General features: G+C 39.1%; 1 long non-coding RNA gene across 6 annotated transcripts in view; it reads left to right on the top strand.

Moving 5' to 3' along the window:
• The window catches only part of LOC117275328 (uncharacterized), a 30,056-nt gene extending 12,752 nt beyond the window's left edge, over window positions 1-17,304 (top strand). For 3 of the 6 annotated variants that reach the window (XR_011408894.1, XR_004505491.2, XR_011408893.1), the window contains 3 exons: window positions 7,348-8,372; window positions 8,716-8,802; window positions 10,126-10,383. This is a non-coding gene — a long non-coding RNA (uncharacterized lncRNA). The other 3 variants (XR_011408890.1, XR_011408891.1, XR_011408892.1) reach the window with 3 other exon arrangements.
• Window positions 17,305-19,916: the final 2,612 nt, after the last annotated feature.

Below are 19,916 nucleotides of genomic sequence, written 5' to 3'. Positions count from 1 at the left end.
CGTCACCGCAAATTTAACATGGGTTTGACAACACTATCTCAGTTGAGATTATTTCCTTTTATCCATATTTATACACTTTTAATACCAATTTCTTACACTCCAAACATTTTCAAAAGGCCTCATTTTCACATCAACGCACGATATTAGTTTCAACTGTCTGTAGCAACTCGTGCCTACGCACACGTCATACGTATGCCCATAACCACACCTCTGGTCATAATAGTTGTTCATAATTAATTCCAGCATCCTCATTTAACCTCATATTAATCAAACCCTCTTTCAAAGTTTCGCAATACTGATAGCAATTTTCCCGAATTAACGAGTCACATTTAACGCCACATGGGCACTCACATCCTGGGGCTAAAACTTCAATATTTACAACACAATTATGGCTAAATATGCATATAAATACATAAAAGAATTATCAAATAATCCTAACAGGCATGACTCCCTATCGGTACTATAGTACAATTTAAATTTCACAAATGGAGAATTTACACTCATAATTTTTTCACCACAAGGACCTCTTCCTTATATAACTTCCACCGCGGCTTATAGCCCAATTTAAATATTTCACATCATATAAAAATGCGAGGATCTCATCCTCAACTCCGAGTCACAAGTATTTTGCACATTGTGCCAACTGAAAATTTTCCATTTCCTTTCTTTCTTTCTTTCTTTCTTTCTTTTAATAAATTCCGTAAATAAGTTTCACAACACATAATGAAACCACATTCCAATAGGACATATAATTCATAAAATTGAAATAAATTATTCTGAATTCGCATCAAAACCCACTGTAGTGAGTAATAAAAAGTCACTTTTGGACTTATAGTCCTCAATGGTGTACAAAAATAAAAATGATAGACACGGGCTAACATCATCAAACCTCCCAACCGGGATAAACATATAAGTGGGTCACAAAATTACGAAGTTCACCCATAAGCGGAGCATAATATGAGGACTCGCCTCAATATTCAGAACCGAATCAATTAAGGAAAAATATCCTTTTATAACAAATAAGGATCATACCTGTAACGACACCATTTGGTGTAGTGGTCTCAGCCATACTATAGCAAATATATCAACGGGCTGGGCCTCTCCCTCTAGGGCACCCTCTACCTGCCTGTCCTTCACCCCTAACTGGTTGTACACGCGGGGTAGTAACTGCATTGGGGCCCATAGCTTGAGTGTTCTGATAAAATCCACCCCTCCCAAGTCTGAGACAATATCTCATGATGTGCCTAGTATCACCACACTCATAACAACCCCTCTGAGGTCGCGCCTTCTCGTACTGAGTCTGTGCCGAATAACTAAAATAACCACTGTAAGAATTTCGTGTCGGTGGTGTACTATAAGAACTTACTGGAGCACTCCGAGTAATCTGATGTGCGGACTGAGCTGGCCAACTGTTCGAGCGTCCGCCATAATGGGTCATAGCTGAAGAGTAAAATCCACTGAACCCTCTAGAGCTTCGAGACCTTTTGGCCTCCTTAGACTCCTTTTTCTCACCTAGAACACCCTCAATCCTCCTCGCAATCTCCACTACTTGCTGAAATGGAGTATCAGTTTGCAACTCTCGAGCCATGTATATTTTAAGATCATAATCGAGCCCCTCAATGAATCTGCGTACCCGCTCTCGGACTGTATATACCAAGATAGGTGCGTGTCGGGCTAACTCACTAAACCTAGTAGCATATTTTGACACCGTCATGGTGCCCTGACGCAACCTTTCAAACTCTGTGTGCCAAGCATCCCGGAGAATCTGGGGAAAAGACTTTTTCAAAAACATTTTCGAAAATTGAAACTCTGTGTGCCAAGCATCCCAGAGAATCTGGGGAAAAGACTTTTTCAAAAACATTTTCGAAAATTGAGCCCAAGTTGGTGGTACTGCATCGGCTGGTCTACCTTCTTCATAAACTTTTCACTATTGATACGCTGCTCCTGACAACTGAAATGTAGTAAAGGCAACTCCACTCACTTCCACAATACCCATGGTGCGGAGAATACGATGATACTTTTCTAGAAATCCCTGGGCATTCTCGGTAGCTGTGCCACTAAACGTATGTGGACAATACCTCTTAAATCTCTCAAGTCTCTTTTGTTCTTCTTCTGACGTCTCTGGCCTGACCTTATGCTCAACCGGAATAATAGGTTGTACTGGTACTATACATGGAACTTGACCAATGTGAACCCGCTGCTCTGGAGTACGGGCGGTAGGAGTCTGAGCTCATCCCCCAATCTGTGAAATATTTGGCGAAACGGAGATCAATCCTGCCTGAATCAATGTACCAAACATGTTCAGGAACTGTGCTAAAGTCTCCTGAAGTCCAGGGGTAACAACAGGTGTCTCTGGTACTTGTCCTCCAACTGGAGCTACTGGTGGCTCCTTGAGTGCAGCTCTGACAGGTGCTCTAGCCGCACGTGCCCTTCCTCGGCCTCTACTTCGGCCTCAGCCTTTTGCGGCCCTAGCAGTATGCGTGGGTGTTTTCTCAGCTGACCCAGTAGCACGTGTCCTGGCCATTTGTGAGAGAATAGGGACACAAAGGCTCAAATTCCAAAATCAACAAATTCGCACGATAGGAATGAAAGAAGTGGAAATTTCCTAACAGTTCCGTAGCCTCTTGAAGATAAGTACAGACGTCTCCGTACCGATCCGCAAGACTCTACTAGACTCGTTCGTGACTCGTAGAACCTATGAACCTAGAGCTCTGATACCAACTTGTCACGACCGAAATTCCCACCACAGGTGTCGTGATGGCACATAGTCTCTAAGACTAAGTAAGCCGATTATAATTACAACTCAAGCCAATTTGTTTTTAAATAGAAACTAACAGCGGAAATAGTTACAAACAACCTCCTAAGACTGGTAATACTGAGTCACGAACTCTAACTGAATACATGAAATGATCTCAAGTATCGAATACTCAATACTGTTTGATTAATAATGAACAGTACAATAAAATAGAAAGACTTCATGGGACTGCGACGACCAAGCAACTCTACCTTGAATCCTTGCGATCACACTCTAACTCTGTCCGAGTCCGATAACTCCAATACCTGGCTCAACACAAAAATGTGCAGAAGTGTAGTATGAGTACACCACAGTCGATACCCAGTAAGTATCAAGACTAACCTCAGTGGAGTAGTGATGAGGTACAGTTGAGACACTCACCAGTCTAATAACCTGTGCAATATTGTATACAAAAATAATAGGAAACAAATAATAATGATGACAACAATAATCAACCAGTGACAGCAGGGCAACAAGAACACCATAAATATTGCTCAACAAATAATGAATACAAGTACAACTAATTAATCAAATCCTTCAAATATAAATTCGCCTAATCTCTTTCAAATATAATTCTTTCAAATAAATATCTTTCGAATAAAAGTCACCATGTGACACCTTATTTCAAAATCATAAAAATACGTGTCTCAGCCCCCTTTCATATTTCCACGGCACCTCGAGCCAATTTCTCTATCACAACCGCACGAAAAACTCACGTGCCAATATCATCATTATTTACTCATGACACCTCGTGCCCACATTTCATATCATAACTGCATGGACAATTTATGTGCCAATATCATCATTATTTACTCACGACACCTCGTGCCCACATTTCATTTCATAATCTGCCTGGCAATAGCCACATGCTCCCAATTTCAACATAGATCACACTATTATCAATTTACCAACAACAAGACAAATTGCATAAGATATAAAAATAAACACAAGGAAAATTATAACATCACATGAAAATTACCAACGCAATAACCCCACATCATCACATAAATATTACCAACACAATAACTCCACATCATCACGTATCATCCCTGACAATAGCCAACCTTATCTCTCCAATAGCCACCCTTATCACTCCTATAATTACCTCCCTTATCCCTCAATAGCCACCCTTATCGCTCCTATAGCCACCCTTATCGCTCCTATAGCCACCCTTATCGCTCTGTATAATAGCCACCCTTATCACTCCGCCCAAACAATATCCCAACACACATAACCAAGGTGAAATACCACCCTTATACCCACATTATATCAACAGTGAAATGCCACCCTTATATCCTCATAATAATAACTCAAATCACACAATAATTTACACGGAATATTATCACGACAACACAACACAATCAATTCTTATCACAATTTCCCCAACAACTACAACCAATTCCAATGATATAGTAAAATCAATAAATTTCTCAAAAATAGTCCAAGGCTCCACACAACGTATATAAAACCTCAAAAACAATCAACAGAGATAGAAAATACTCAGTATAGGGCAACACCTTCATTAATCCAAATTCTTGATAATTATATTAACGCCTCAGTTTAAACTTAGTTCATTAATTATTTGCACATGAATATCCATAATATAATTATTTTCAGGAAATATCAAATCAACAAACTCCCAGAATTTACATAAATATTCAAGTAACAATCACATCAAATTGTCATATAAAAACAAAATCAACAAACAAGGATTGAGGCATGACAAATAGATGATTTAATAAATGCCAACAATTATCCAACACAATAATGCCTAAAACTTTAACCCAATAAAATTTGCACATATAAGCCCGAGTACGTACTCGTCACCTCGCGTACACGGCTTTTCACATTTCACAAATGGCACATAAGACTCGATGCCTAAGAGGTAATTCCCCCACTCAAGGTTAGGCAAGATACTTACCTTTTAGAAGTTATGCCGATATTTCAAAATTGCCTTCTTGCTTGAATTGACCTCCGGACAGCTCAAATCTATCCAAATTAATTGTATAACTTCATTAAAATTCATCGAAAATAATTCCGGATAATAAAATGTCAACTTAAAATATCATATTAAAAAGTCAACGCGGGGACCGCCTCTCGGAACCCGACAGAATTTTCACGAATTTCGAACACCCATTCCGATACGAGTTCAGCCATACCAAATTTATCAAATTACGATAACGAATCGACCTCCAATCTTAAATTTTCGTTTTATAAAATTTCTATAATTTCTCCCAAATTTGCATCTCAAAATACTAATTAAATGATGAAAACAGTGATATATTCATGTATATTAACCAAATCCGAGTTAGAATCACTTACCTCAATGATTTTCTTGAAAATCCCACGAAATATCACCACAAACCGAGCTCCCAAAGTCTATTTTCTATCTTTTTAATAGCTAGTAGCTTCATGCAACTTCTATTTTGGTTTGGACATCTTGTAAGCTTTGGACCCATTTTGGGGTTTTATTTATATATTAGCCACTAGGCAAGTGCTGCCGAGTGGTATAGTTGCTTAAAAAAAAGTTCAAAAATAAAAAATGAGATGAAACCCTCGTTTATATAGTACAAAATCTGATCCCTATTGTGCTGACCGCACAAAATATGCGGTCGCACTCCAAATTGTGCGGCCGCACTCCAAATTGTGCGGCCGCACTTCTGCAGCTCTGCACTACCAGGCTTTAGTAAATTGACCATAACTTTCTCTACAAATGTCCAAATGATGATTAGTTGACCTTTCTTGAAATTTGATTCAAAGGGCTACAACTTTCGCGTTCGAAGCATCTCCAAAGTCATTGTAGATTAAAAGATATAAGCCTCTGAAGTCGGACGAGAGAACTAGCGAAATTACCTTTCTGCGGCCGCGAGAAGAATTTTGCGGAACGCAAAATTTCAACCGCGGACAGCACAATTTCAAGTGCGGTCCGCACAATTACCACTTCCTCCGCACTTTGGGAGTTTGCGGCCGCACATCCGTACTCCAAAAGGTGCCCTCCACTCTTCAACTGTCCCAAAACATCATCAGAGTGCCAAAATGCCCAAATTCGTTCAAAACTCACCCCGAAACTCACCCGAGCCACTCGGGACCTCAACCAAACATACCAACAAGTCCTAAAATATAACACGGACCTTCTCGAGGCCTCAAACCACATCAAACAATGTCAAAACTACGAATCACACCACAAATCAAACTCATAAATTTCCAAATCTTCCAACTTCCAAAACTCGTACCGAAACATATCAAATCAATCAGAAATGACTTCAAATTTTGTGAGGTCGTTTGCTCAAAAGTCAACTCTCCGGTCAACTCTTTTCTTTTAAGCTTCTTAAATAAGAAATTTTCTTTCAATTTAATCCCGAATCATCCGAAAACCAAACTCGACCACACACGCAAGTCATAATACACATCAAAAGCTGCTCATGACCTTATGTCGCTGAACGAGACACTAATTATTAGAACGACAAGTCGGGTCGTTACAATAACGTTGTTGTTCCTTCAAAAAAAATGTTACTATTTCTTTGTTGATAAGAAAAATTACCTCTACCATGACCTCGAAAGTTACTTCTACCACGACCTCTACCTCTGAAATTCTGGACTCTTTGATTTGTTTCTTTAGGATAACTTGTCTCTTCTTTTGCTTTAGGTTGCTTCACCTTTGCTTTCAACGCCTCCTCCACTATTTCGGGTGTGTCTTGAGTCAGGGACATCTCATATGTCACCAATTCACCTTCTAAATCATCAAGTGTAAAAGTGCTAAGATCTTTGGTAGCCTCAAGAACCACCTTCTTCGTGTGAAATTTTATACTCAAGGACCGCAATATTTTTTCAACCACTTTTAACTTCATCTAGTACTTATCCATTGGTCCTCATGCCATTGACTATATTAGTAATTCTTTTAATGAATTATTTAACGGGCTCTGTTGGTTTCATTTGGGCCAACTCGTACTGTCTTCTTAGCTTTTGAAATTTGACTTTCTTTACTTCGGTGGAACCTCGATGTGAATTCACCAAGATTGTCCGAGCCTCCTTTGTTGATTTTGCATGAAAATATTTATTAGATACACGTAATTCAACCTTGTTGGTGAGATAGTAACGTGCCTTATAATTCAATTATCTATTTTTTTCAAATTGCATAGCCGCATCACCTGTTAATGTTGTACCTTCTGGGGGTTCCTCAAATCCTATTTCAATAATGGGCCATAATCCAACAACATTGAAAAAATATTTCATATATTGATGCAGTCTTCAAAGTTATTTTTTGCCATCAAACTTGAAAACGTGGCAATCATGTAAATATGGAGTATCCATAATGTTTTTAGGATCTTCACCGACTCTAACAAAATCTCACACAGGCTCTGATACTAATTTGAAGGATTGAAATACCCGAAGAATAATTTAGGCACAAGCAAAAAATTCAACAAAGACTATATAGAAATGTAATTACACGACATGTCATTTTGAGCATTTGCACTTCGCTCGGTAGTTTATAGGCATGCGTAGCTCCGTATGATGTATTATGACTTATGTGAATCGCCGGTTTTGGTTTTCAGGTAATTCGGAATTGATTTGGAAGAATGAATTTCATTGTTGAAGCTTTAAGTTGAAAGAGTTGACCAAGTTTGACTTTTTATGAATTAGACCACGAAACAGAGTTTTGATGGTTCTGTTATGTCCGGATGGTGATTTTGGACTCGGGCATATGCTCGAATTCGCATTTGGATGTTTCTAGAAGGTTTCGGTACAAATTGGCGAAAATTGGGAATTTGAAGGTTTGGAAAGTTCAAAAGTTTGACCGAGCATTGACTTGTGGATATCGAGTTCGGATTATGGTTTAGGGAGTTGTAATAGCTTCGTTATGTCATTTGGGACTTGTGTGAAAAATTTGGATTCATTCCGAATTGATTTGCTATGTTTTGGCACGAGTTTTGGAGGTTGAAAAATTCAAAGTTCATTAAGTTCGATTTGAGGTGCGATTCATCAATTCGATGTTGTTATGCATGATTTGAGGCCTCGACTAGGTCCGTGTTATGCTATTGGGCTTGTTGGTATATTCGTACGGGGTCCCGAGTGGCTCGGATGAAATTCGGACGAGGTTCAGATCATTTTCGTTGCATAGTGCATTGCTGAAGGCTGCTGGTTCTAGTGTGATCGCACCTACGGCTGGTTCTGTGCAGGTGTGATGGATGCAGAAGAGACAAAGGCGTCGTAAAGGTGAGGTGAGTGCTGGGTGAGAAAGACTATAAAAGCAGAGATTTGGGCGCATATGCGGATGCGCAGATGCGAAGTGATGGAGCGTAGGAGCAAGGTATTTCACAGGTGCGGATGGTGGCTCACGCTTGCGATGTCGCAGAAGCGGATATTTTGCCCGCAGGTGCGAGGGTCGAGTTCTCAACTGATTCCATAGAAGAGGAGGTTATGTTGCAGAAGCGACGCCGCAGAAGTGGCTAATGTGCCGCAGGTGCGAAAATGCTAGCAGAAGCTATAAATCGAGGGTTTTGGTTTTTTTCTTCATATTTTGAGATGTGGGACAAGGATTGAGGCAATATTTGGAGCGAATTTCATCACAAGAATTGGGGTAAGTATTTTTCACTTGGTTTTGATCTTATTCCACGAATCTATCTTCATTTTTGGCAATTGGTTGATGAATCTTATAGAGAAATTGGGGGGTTTAGCCTAAAGTTTCATAAAATCAATTTTTTAGTTTTGAACACCGATTCAGAGTCGTATTTGAATGAAACTAGTATGGTTGGACTCGTAATTGAGTGGGTCGTCTAATTTTGTGAGTTTTGTCAGGTTCCAAGGCGCGGTCTCAGGTCTGATTTTTGGCCGGTTTTGGGTTTTGATTAAGCATTCGATCTTTATCATTTGGAATTGTTTTCTTGGGCTTTATTTGATGTATTTGAGTTGCTTTTGACTAGCTTTGAGCCGTTCAGAGGTCGGTACGTGCAAGATGGCATTTTGGAGCATCGCTTGGCTTGCTCGGTATTGGAATTGGCTTGTTCGAGGTAAGTAACACTTCTAAACTTAGTACTAAGTGTATGAAACCCCGAATTACGTGCTATGTGGTCGATGTTGAGGTGACATACATGCTAGGTGACAGGCGTGTGGGCGTGCACCGTGTGAAATGTGACTCCGTTATTCTGTGGTACTGTGTAGTTACCCGATCTTACCTGTAACCATGAAATTTCTACGTTCTTGAGCTATAGAGATGTGATCCATGTTAGAAACCATATCTAGGCTACTTGCTTATCCTGTTGGGACCTACTGAGGTCATTTTTATTGTTGAGTTATCTGCTTTCATTGCATAACATACTCAGTCATACACATTCATATACATATCATATCTCAGTCTTTATTGCTATTTATTAATACATCATATCATCATTTTCGGGTTAGTTTCATGACATTCTGAGCCCACGAGAGAGAGACTGGAGGGATTGATGACTGAGTGAAGCCAAGGGCCTGATTATGAGTGACATTATGGATCAGGCTGCACGCCGCAGCGGTTATACTGATTTATGATAGTGCTTGGGCTGAAGGATCCTCTCCGGAGTCTGTACACACCCCTAGTGAGTGCGATTGATTTATATTGGGGGATGGATCTTTCCTGGACATGTATCTTGTCCGAAGCATTTATACCTGGGGATGAATCTTTCCCACGAGATGGATTGGCCCTACTCAGTACGAAGTGAGTGATTATCAGTTGATGTATACATTTCAGGATGGATCTTCCCTTGGCCGGATTGGCCATATACAATACTGAGTGATTGATCATGATGAGTGGAAAGTGTGAGCCAGTAAGATTGAGTACTCTAAGAGTGTGAGTACATGAGTTCATCTCTGAGATACATTGTATTGACATGTACACATGATATACATGCATAGAGATGTATTTTCCTCATGCTGTATGGTATCACGTAATTCATGACTTCTCACACATATTGGCATATGGGCATAGGGATGCATTTTACATTGGCTATCTGAAAAGAAAATGAAACATCTTATTTATTGTTGAGAGGAATTTTGGGAAAATTATTGTTTTCAACTTACTCATACTTTTGGCAACTTCGGTAAACGACTTGGGTTTTCATTGATATACTTGAAAGGCAGAACTATTTTCCGGGAAACTATGAATAAGCGGAGTATTTCATCTCTGAATTACTTCTTATATTATTGTCTTTACATTGTTACGAACTGTTGTTGGCTATTGGTGTTGGACCCGACGTTGTTCCAGTTCGTCACTACTTTCAGCCTAAGGTTAGGTTTGTTACTTATTGAGTACATGAGGTTAGTTGTACTCATACTACACTTCTGCACCTTGCGTGCAGATGTTGACTGATGATGTTGCTGTGTTCGATGGAAGTTGGACTTGAAGACGTACATGCGTTCCGGTTGCAGCTGTCTCTTGTTCATGGTAGCCTTAGATTCATAAAACTTTGTTTATGTACTTTTCGTACTGATGATGTATTTATTTCATACCAGCTTTGTAAATTCTATTCTTAGAAGTTCATGATTTGTACTACCAGTCCTTGAAGAATGTATAAGATTCAGATAATCTCTTCTATTTAATTGTTTTATTAATTTCATTGGAATTGAATATTGTTAATTGGCTTACCTAGCGGGTTGGGGCAAGGTGCCATCACTACTAGTTGGATTTTGGGTCGTGACAGATTGGTATCAGAGTTCTAGGTTCATAGGTTCTACAAGTCATGAGCAAGTGTCTAGTAGAGTCTTGTGGATCGGTATGATGACGTTCATACCTATCTTCGAGAGGCTACAGGGAAATTAGGATATATACTTCCCATCTTTCTTTCCTATCGTGCGAAATTGATTCAGCTTGAGACATAACTCTTTGAATTCCTTCCACACATTTGTATGCGCATGTGAGCGCTCGGTATCAGCTGTGCATCTACTGCTTGTGATTCCATGGATGAGGTGCGAGATGTGATTTCTGTGTGCTGATAAAGGGCTATTCTGGAGGACTTGAGGTCGGGTTTTGACTGTAGCTTGCGCGCGAAGATTTCGGTTGTGTGAGCATATGCTTTAGGACTTAGACGTCCGGTAGTGTCTCTATGAGTGGAACTTGTGACTAGATGAGTGATTGGATGGCTATATGATGAGTATGAAATGACTGCGGGATATGTTTCGATAGATCGAATTTGACGAGAAGAGTTTTTTTGTGATGTAAAATAGACTATTTGGTGCTTGATTTCTGTCCTGATTTGATGTACAGTCTCGGGTTATGGGTGTGTTGAAGGATCTTTCATGATGGTTAATTGTGGAACGAATTAGGTTCTTATACCTTGTTGGTGAGTTCAGACTCGGGAAGATTAAGTGATTGCGTAGTAGTTATGGCTGTGAAAGGGTATAAAGAGATGTCAGTTGAGGCTAAGCAGGTATGTTATAACCTGCGAGGTCATCTACGGATGCGTGATTTTTATGATATTGTGTGGAGGATTTCTTATCCACCCGTGGGTTATAATTGTGCTATTTGAGTTTGGATCGGTTGTAGTAGTTGACCTACCTGTCACAAGGGGGAATGCGAGATTTGCAGATAATTTGAAGTATTAGATGGTTTGTGTTACAGGAGCTCATGAAGGATTTTGTTGAATCTCGTTGCGGTGTTATGGCAGTAATAGAGTATGGGCATTGTGAGTTATTATGTGTTTTGATCTATGGCTTTGGGCCAAGTGAGGGAGTCTGCTATCGATAAGTTGATGGAACGATTATGTGTTGTATTGGTTTCGGTTTGAGGTATACTTGTGAATCAGTTATGACTTGCAGAGGTTGAGTTATAAAATGACTCGAGTAAGGAAATTTCTGGATACGGGTTATGTTACACTTTATGGGTATATGGGAAACATTGAATGATTGAGTTGATATTTGTAAATGATGTACTTTGCATGGAGTAGGGATTCACTCAGTTACTTAGAAGTGTGGAATATACATTTCAGTATCACGAAGGTGAAGGAAACAGTTTTAGGTTCACATAAAGTCTTTTCAGAGCGGGTGTCTCGGTTGTAGTGCTTTTGGGGTACTTAAGAGGCAATTCAGCGGCTTATGGGCCTTAGGGCGTTGTGGTTTTATGCTAGGGTTGTGGTGATCATGGTATTTTAGCAAGGAGAAGTATCAATTTGAAGACAAATTTGGAAGGGACTCGGAGAAATAGGACAGCTTGGTAGTAGGTTGGATCAACACGGTAATGGATATGATCGGTTCTTTGGGTGCTTATGATGTGAGGGGTTTCTACAGGTGCTTTGTGGCAATACTCTTGGGTTTGGTGACCTGTGTGGCTTGGTTGATTTAGAGAGATTCAGTTCTGATAGCTTGATTCTGTGTAAATGGATTCCAAAGAATTCTCGAGGATTTCTACCACGGTTTGAGATGGATATTTCCTACCGGCATGAGGAACATGTTGAGTATTGTGAGTTTCTACCGGATGGGATCAAATGGAAGGCTTCTGGCTGATCAGATATGTATTCTACTTGTGACTCAGAATGATTATGAGGTTCTCATATTTTTCATATGATGGCATGATATATGCGGTGTGTTGTGTGGGATTAAGGTTTGCGCGTGCAAGGTAACGATTTAGTTTTGAAGGGGAGGTCATAAGTTCTTTGATGGCATGTACGGTTTTCGATGTTTAGATGAATGCTATAACTATTTGGTATTGCGTGAGTAGAGTGTACATTTCAGAAGGCGTACTATATTTTGAATTATGGATATTTCATAGGTATTGCGACACTCTCCTGGTTGATCACTTGCCGATTTTAAGATGTTGCTATGTGGCACGAAAGAATGGGAGAAGTATTCCTCATGGGATGAACATGTATGGGAGATGTGTTAGACATTCGGGCGGTGGAGATGGGATCAGATATAATGATTCGTGTGTTCAATGGATTTTTTAGATTGGGAGTTTTCATGAGCAGATTGTTTCATGGTTGTGGATTATGAAGTCATGGCCGAAGCTATCCAGATGATAGTATGTGTTATGATTCAGTCATTGTGGACTTTCAGAGGGTTATTTATCTATTTGTGGGTGACAGAGTTGATTTGGGGGTCCATTGGTAGGCCCAATTAGGATGTGTATTCTACACCGAGTCGGATTGGTTGGCTCCATACTGCTATTGTTGAGGGATGTGCCATTCGGTTGATGTTGAACTTATTCGTGTTCTGAAATGATCTGTGAGTTACTCTTCTATGCTACGAGGAGTTGTGATTCATTGGTTATATGCACACATGGTGCGGTTCTATTGAGGGCTTTATAGCAGAATTTGAGTGAGATGAGTATTTGGATATTGCCTGATTGATTGCGTATTGGTTATGTTCTTTCAGGTTTTGTGTGGAATTGTGTCATTTGCCTCTCCGTGGTTATTGATTTTGAGCAGGGTGGCTCGAGGTATATAATATGGACCAGCGTTTGGATGGAGTCACGCATTGCAACGGAGTTGTGTTAAGGTATGTACCTTGTGTTAGAATCATGTGATGGTTCTACATTTTGTTTTGGATTTTCAGCATTTCGTTGTGGCGGTACTTTTTAATCTTGCGGGGTAGTTCTCTCATTTGAGTAATTTTCCATTACTAAGTACATTTGAATTGTTGCGTATTGGTGCACGAATGGCACGGTTTGTGGCTCTGGGCAGTATTGGTGTGACATGTTAGTAGAGTAGCTGGTATTTGATAAGATGAGGTCGTCGGACCTAGAATGGGTGCTATCGGATCTGATTGCGGTATATTTGAAAGGATAATGTTGCTGATCAGCTTAGAAATTGGCTATAGTTCTTGTTGAAGGAGAGGGAGCTCCATGACTTGTTGATCTGATGAATGGTTATGAGTTTTTGCGTGTCTCTTTCATCATCGGCAGTGTACGAAGGTTTTTTAACGAGGTTTTGTTTGATATGAGGTTTATTACCAGCATTGGGTTGTTTTGAGCAACTACTGTGATTGGAAATTTTGCCATGAGTATTTGAGTTATGTGATATTTCCGGTGATTGTGTCTTGGGTTATTGGTTATGGCTTGATGCAGTTTGTTCAGAATTATACAGTATATGGATGCGAGATTCGGGTCTTAAAGGAAGTTCCGGATGTAGGAAATTGGATTCTAAGGCTTATGGGCTAGGTCGAATTAAGTAATTTCAGTTATGTTGTGTTATCAGACATATATAGGATAGGGTGACGTGGGATCACCCCCGGGTATATGCATGGTAAGGTTACACGGTGGTTTGATGGCTTTGGGAACAACTCTTGGCACATTCGAGGACAAACGTATGTTTAAGTGGGGGAGGATGTAACGACCCGATCGATCGTTTTGAGCATTTGCACTTCGCTCGATAGTTTACAGGCATGAGTAGCTCCTTATTATGTATTATGACTTATGTGAATCGTCGGTTTTGGTTTTCAGGTTATTCGGAATCGATTAGGAAGAATGAATTTCATTGTTGAAGCTTTAAGTTGAAAGAGTTGACCAAGTTTGACTTTTTTGTGAATTTGACCCCAGAACTGAGTTTTGATGGTTCCGTTAGGTCCGGATGGTGATTTAGGACTTAGGGCATATGCCCGTATTCGCATTTGGATGTTTCTAGAAGGTTTCGGTATAAAATGGCAAAAATTAGGAATTTGAAGGTTTGGAAAGTTCAAAAGTTTGACCGAGAGTTGACTTGTGGATATCGGGTTCGGATTGTGGTTTCGGGAGTTGGAATAGCTTCGTTATGTCATTTGGGCTTGTGTGCAAAATTTGGGTTCATTCCGGATTGATTTTCTATGTTTCAGCACGAGTTTTGGAGGTTGAAAAATTTAAAAGTTTATTAAGTTTGATTTGAGGTACGATTCGTCAATTCGATGTTGTTATGTATGATTTGAGGCCTCGAGTAGGTCCGTGTTATGTTATTGGACTTGTTGGTATATTCGTACGGGGTCTCGAGTGGCTCTGATGAAATTCAGACGAGGTTCGGATCACTTTTGTTGCATAGTGCATTGCTGAAGGCTGCTGGTTTTGGTGTGATCGCACCCGCGATTGGTTTTGCGTAGGTGCGATGGCCGCAGAAGTGACAAAGGCGTCACAGAGGCGAGGTGAGTGTTGTTTGAGGAAGACCGCAGAAGCGGAGATTTGGGCGCATATGCAGATGCGCATGAGCGAAGTGATGGAGTGTAGGAGCAAGGTATTTCACAGGTGCGGATGGTGGCTCGCACATGTGATGTCGCAGAAGCGGATATTTTGTCCACAGGTACGAGGATTGAGTTCTCAACTGATTCCGTAGAAGAGGAGGTTATGTCGCAGAAGCGACGCCACAGAAGCGGCTAATGTGCCGCAGGTGCGAAAATGTTGGCAGAAGCTATAAATCAAGGGTTTTGGTTTTTTCTTCATATTTTGAGATGTGGGACTCGGATTGAGGCGATTTTTGGAGAAAATTTCCTCACAAGGATTGGGGTAAGTATTCTACACTTGTTTTGATCTTATTCCACGAATCTATCTTCATTTTTGGCAATTGGTTAATGAAGTTTAAAGAGAAATTGTGGGTTTTAGCTTAAAGTTTCATAAAACGAATTTTTGAGTTTTGAACACCGATTCAGAGTCAGATTTGAATGAAACTAGTATGGTTGGACTCGTAATTGAGTGGGTTGTCGGATTTTATGAGTTTTGTCGGGTTCCGAGGCACGGGCCCAGGGGTGACATTTGACCGGTTTTGGATTTTGATTAAGGATTCGATCTTTATCATTTGGAATTGTTTTCTTGGGCTTTATTTGATGTATTTGAGTTGCTTTTGGCTAGTTTTGAGCCGTTCGTAGGTCGGTACGCGCGAGATGGCATTTTGGAGTATCGCTTGGCTTGCTCGGTATTGGAATTGGCTTGTTTGAGGTAAGTAACACTTCTAAACTTAGTGCTGAGTGTATGAAAACCCGAATTACGTGTTATGTGGTCGATGTTGAGGTGACGTACATGCTAGGTGATAGGCGTGTTGGGGTGCACCGTGTGAAGTGTGACTCCGTTAATCTGTGGTACTGCGTAGTTACCTGATCTTACCTGTAACCATGAAATTTCTACGTTCTTGAGCTATTGAGCTGTGATCCATGTTAAAAACCATGTCTAGGCTACTTACTTATCCTGTTGGGACCCACCGAGGTCATTTCTGTTGTTGAGTTATCTGCTTCTATTGCATTACATACTCAGTCATACACATTCATATGCATATCATATCTCAGTCTCTGTTGCTATTTATTGATACATCATATCATCATTTTCGGGTTAGTTTCATGACATTGTGAGCCCGCGAGAGAGAGACTGGAGAGATTGATGACAGAGTGAGGCCAAGGGCCTGATTATGAGTGACATTATGGGATCAGGATGCACGCCGCAGCGGTTATACTGATTTATGATAACGCTTGGGCTGAAGGAGCCCCTCAGGAGTCTGTACACACCCTAGTGATTGCGATTGATTTATATTGAGGGATGGATCTTCCCTAGATATGGATCTTGTCCGAAGCATTTATATTGAGGTATGGATCTTCCCTGGACATGTATCTTGTCCGAAGCATTTATACCTGGGGATGGATCTTCCCCACGGGCTGGATTGGCCCTACTCAATACTGAGTGACTGATGATCAATTGATGTATACATTCCGGGATGGATCTTCCCCACGGGCTGGATTGGCCCTACTCAATACTGAGTGACTGATGATCAATTGATGTATACATTCCGGGATGGATCTTCCCTGGGCCGGATTAGCCATATAGAGTACTGAGTGATTGAGCATGATGAGTGAAAAGTGTGAGCCAGTAAGATTGAGTACTCTCAGAGTGTGAGTACATGAGTTCATCTATGAGATACATTGCATTGACATGCACACATGATATACATGCATAAAGATGTATTTTCCTCATATTGTATGGTATTATGTCATTCATGACTTCTCACACATATTGGCATATGAGCATAGAGATGCATTTTACATTGGCTACCTGGAAAGAAAATGAAACATCTTATTTATTGTTGAGAGGATTTTTGGAAAAATTACTGTTTTCAAACTTACTCATACTTTTGGCAATTTCGGTAAACGACTTGGGTTTTCACTGATATACTTGAAAGGCAGATCTATTTTCCGGGAAACTATGAATAAGGTGAGCATTGCATCTCTGAATTACTTCTTTTATTACTTGCTTTACGTTATTACGAACTGTTGTTGGCTATTGGTGTTGGACCCGACCTTGTTCCAGCTCGTCACTACTTTCAACCTAAGGTTAGGTTTGTTACTTATTGAGTATATGGGGTCGGTTGTACTCATACTACACTTCTGCACCTTGCGTGCAGATGTTGACTGATGATGTTGTTGTGTTCGACGGGAGCTGGACTTGAAGACGTACCTGCGTTCCGGTTGTAGCTGCCTCTTGTTCATGGGAGTCTTAGATTCATAAAACTCTGTTTATGTACTTTTCGAACAGATGATGTATTTATTTCATACCAACTTTGTAAATTCTATTCTTAGAAGCTCATGATTTGAGCTATTCTTAATTGGCTTACCTAGCGGGTTGGGGTTAGGTGCCATCACGACTAGTTGGATTTTTGGTCGTGACAAGAAGAAATTTATTAAACTAGGGAGAAAACGTGGTAGGAGATTTTTTCACTATTCATAAACTCTTGAATCTCTCTACAAGAAAACAAGTTGTTGCACCCATATTTATAATACTACAAAATCAAAAACCTATTCCAATATAAAATTAGTAAACAAAGCCTAACTAGACATGAATTAAATAAACTATCAAATATCAAATTTTAGACAACTTAGAAATACTAATTAATCTTGGTTTAGTTTCCAACATATTCTTTACGTATCCTAATGATGTTGGCTGCAAAATGAATGTGTTTTATGAGTACCTCTTTGTTATAATATAATGAATAATACTCTAATTTCATACTTGGGGTATGATTTTATATATTCTCGATTTCCTCTGGTGTGCCTGTTTGTTTTAATAGAATGAACAATATAATATTTTATATATTTGTATGAGTACCTCATGGGTTTTAATAGAACGAACACTACTTTAAATTCCATATTTGGGTATGATTTTGTACATTTTGTTTCCTCTGGTGTGCCTATATAGTGACGTCCACTGTTTTCTTTTTCTCTTTGGTTTATTCGAGGAGGAGCTAATAAAGGAAAAGATATTTTTTGGGGATTTGTTTGTCGAACTTAAGTGGAGAAGTATGATAATTTTACATAATTAATTTTAGGAGTAAGAATGGAGTTTCCACTGGCATGAAAATGGGTGTAATTTAAAAAGGAGAGTAATTTTTTATAATTTCCTTTTTGTATTTGCTGAAATTTTGTTGAAAATAATGATATGCTGAATAGGGGGGAAAATAAAAAGGAAAACATAAGAATAGATAACTAAGAAAAACAGAGATGAAACAAAAAGGGAAAAGAAGATGAATGTGTGGCCGATTGTCCATTTTCTTCTGCTTCCCTTTGTTTTAGAAGTGTAAAAGTAGGAGAAATTTTATACTGTCTTTTGTGGGAAGAGGATCAAATATATAGAACTTAATTCAAACACCAATACTTGTTAATTATATATATATATATATATATATATATATATATATATATATATATATATGGATGAGCATATGAAAAGGAGCAATTGCTAAAGGAGAGAAGCATATATGAAAAAGCAGAAAGTTAATAAAATTATGCTTGTGCATGATATTTTTTTTTCCTTCTAATTTCTTTTAACAAAGTCAAATTGGATGATCAATTTATTCAGCGAAAGATTCGAGGAGAGATACTTTAAATTTTACTTGAGTTATCAGCAACAAGACACAAGAGACACACAAGACCTGTTCTATAGCAACTTGCTTCCAGTTTTGGATGCCTGCACCAAAAGCATCTGATCGACTGGAATGTAGGTACATTCCAAGAAAACTATTTCAACCTTGCATTTGATGTGCATATACACATTGTTTTCGGTTCTATACATACTTTATATTTTGATAAACTCTTTCCTGAATTGGATATGCTGAGAACTCTTTCATGTTACCTTTTCCCTGCCTTATTAATCTTGATAAATGTTCTGTATTCAGTATTGAGGTAAAGAAGATCTTTTGGCATTATGGTTGCTATTTGGAAGACGGACATAGAGCATATTTATATTTGCAGTCTTGGGTGTATGATACTGTAGCTTTGTAACAATACATGTATGATGTTTGTATAGGGTTACATAACACTCTAGAGCAACAACAGATTGTTGCAAATGTGAGGGACCGCTAAAATGAGGAAGAGTCCTACAAAAAGGTTGCAGAAGATTATGAAGGGTTTTCATATAGTGTGACAAGGAACGAAGGTCTTGTAGCTTTTGTCCAAAAAATACTCATATATTACCATTTGAAGCAAACTCAATAGTACTAAAGTGAAAAATATTGTGTGAAAAGCTTGTAAGCATCACATAGTCTAAGCAAATCTATGTCATTCTTTTTTTCTTTTTTTTTTGATAAGTGAATGCACATTGTAATTTATTTAACACTCAACAGAATATGCAATATTCATGATTTCTATTTACAGCAATCATTAATTTTATTGGCAAAGTGGGGAATTAATTATTTCTGTTGCTCTGTAAATGCATAACCTCCAATCGGTCACTTATATTAGGAAGAAGTTCAGAGATCATATCATGTTACAGACCTATATAAAGTACTAAGATATCATCGATGGTTATATATGATATTTCAGTACCTTCCTCAGTTGACCATGGTACCAGAGTTTTCATGAAGTTAGATGATAAACTTAGCTCTTAATTTCAAATTTTCTGTTTTATCGACTATAGTTACAAAAAGATTATTTATAAATTCAATATTGTTTTTAACGACCGGAAATGGGAAAGAACTAATATTATGAACAGGAGGAAACACGACTCAAAATCCAACTAGTCGTGGAGACACCTAACCCAACCCGCTAGGTAAGCCAACTAGTCACGACTCCTGTTCATAATATTTGTAATATTTCGTGGTATCACGACTCAAAATCCAACTAGTCGTGATGACACCTAACCTAACCCGCTAGGTAAGCCAATTAACAACTATCAAATTTCCAATAATATTAATAAGACAATTATTCAAAAGAAATATCTGAA

Source organism: Nicotiana tomentosiformis, chromosome 6 (genome assembly GCF_000390325.3).
Source record: "Nicotiana tomentosiformis chromosome 6, ASM39032v3, whole genome shotgun sequence".
Taxonomy (NCBI): Eukaryota; Viridiplantae; Streptophyta; class Magnoliopsida; order Solanales; family Solanaceae; genus Nicotiana; species Nicotiana tomentosiformis.
The sequence above is the reverse complement of the archived record's forward strand: the minus strand, read 5'-3'. Positions and strand labels throughout refer to the sequence as shown.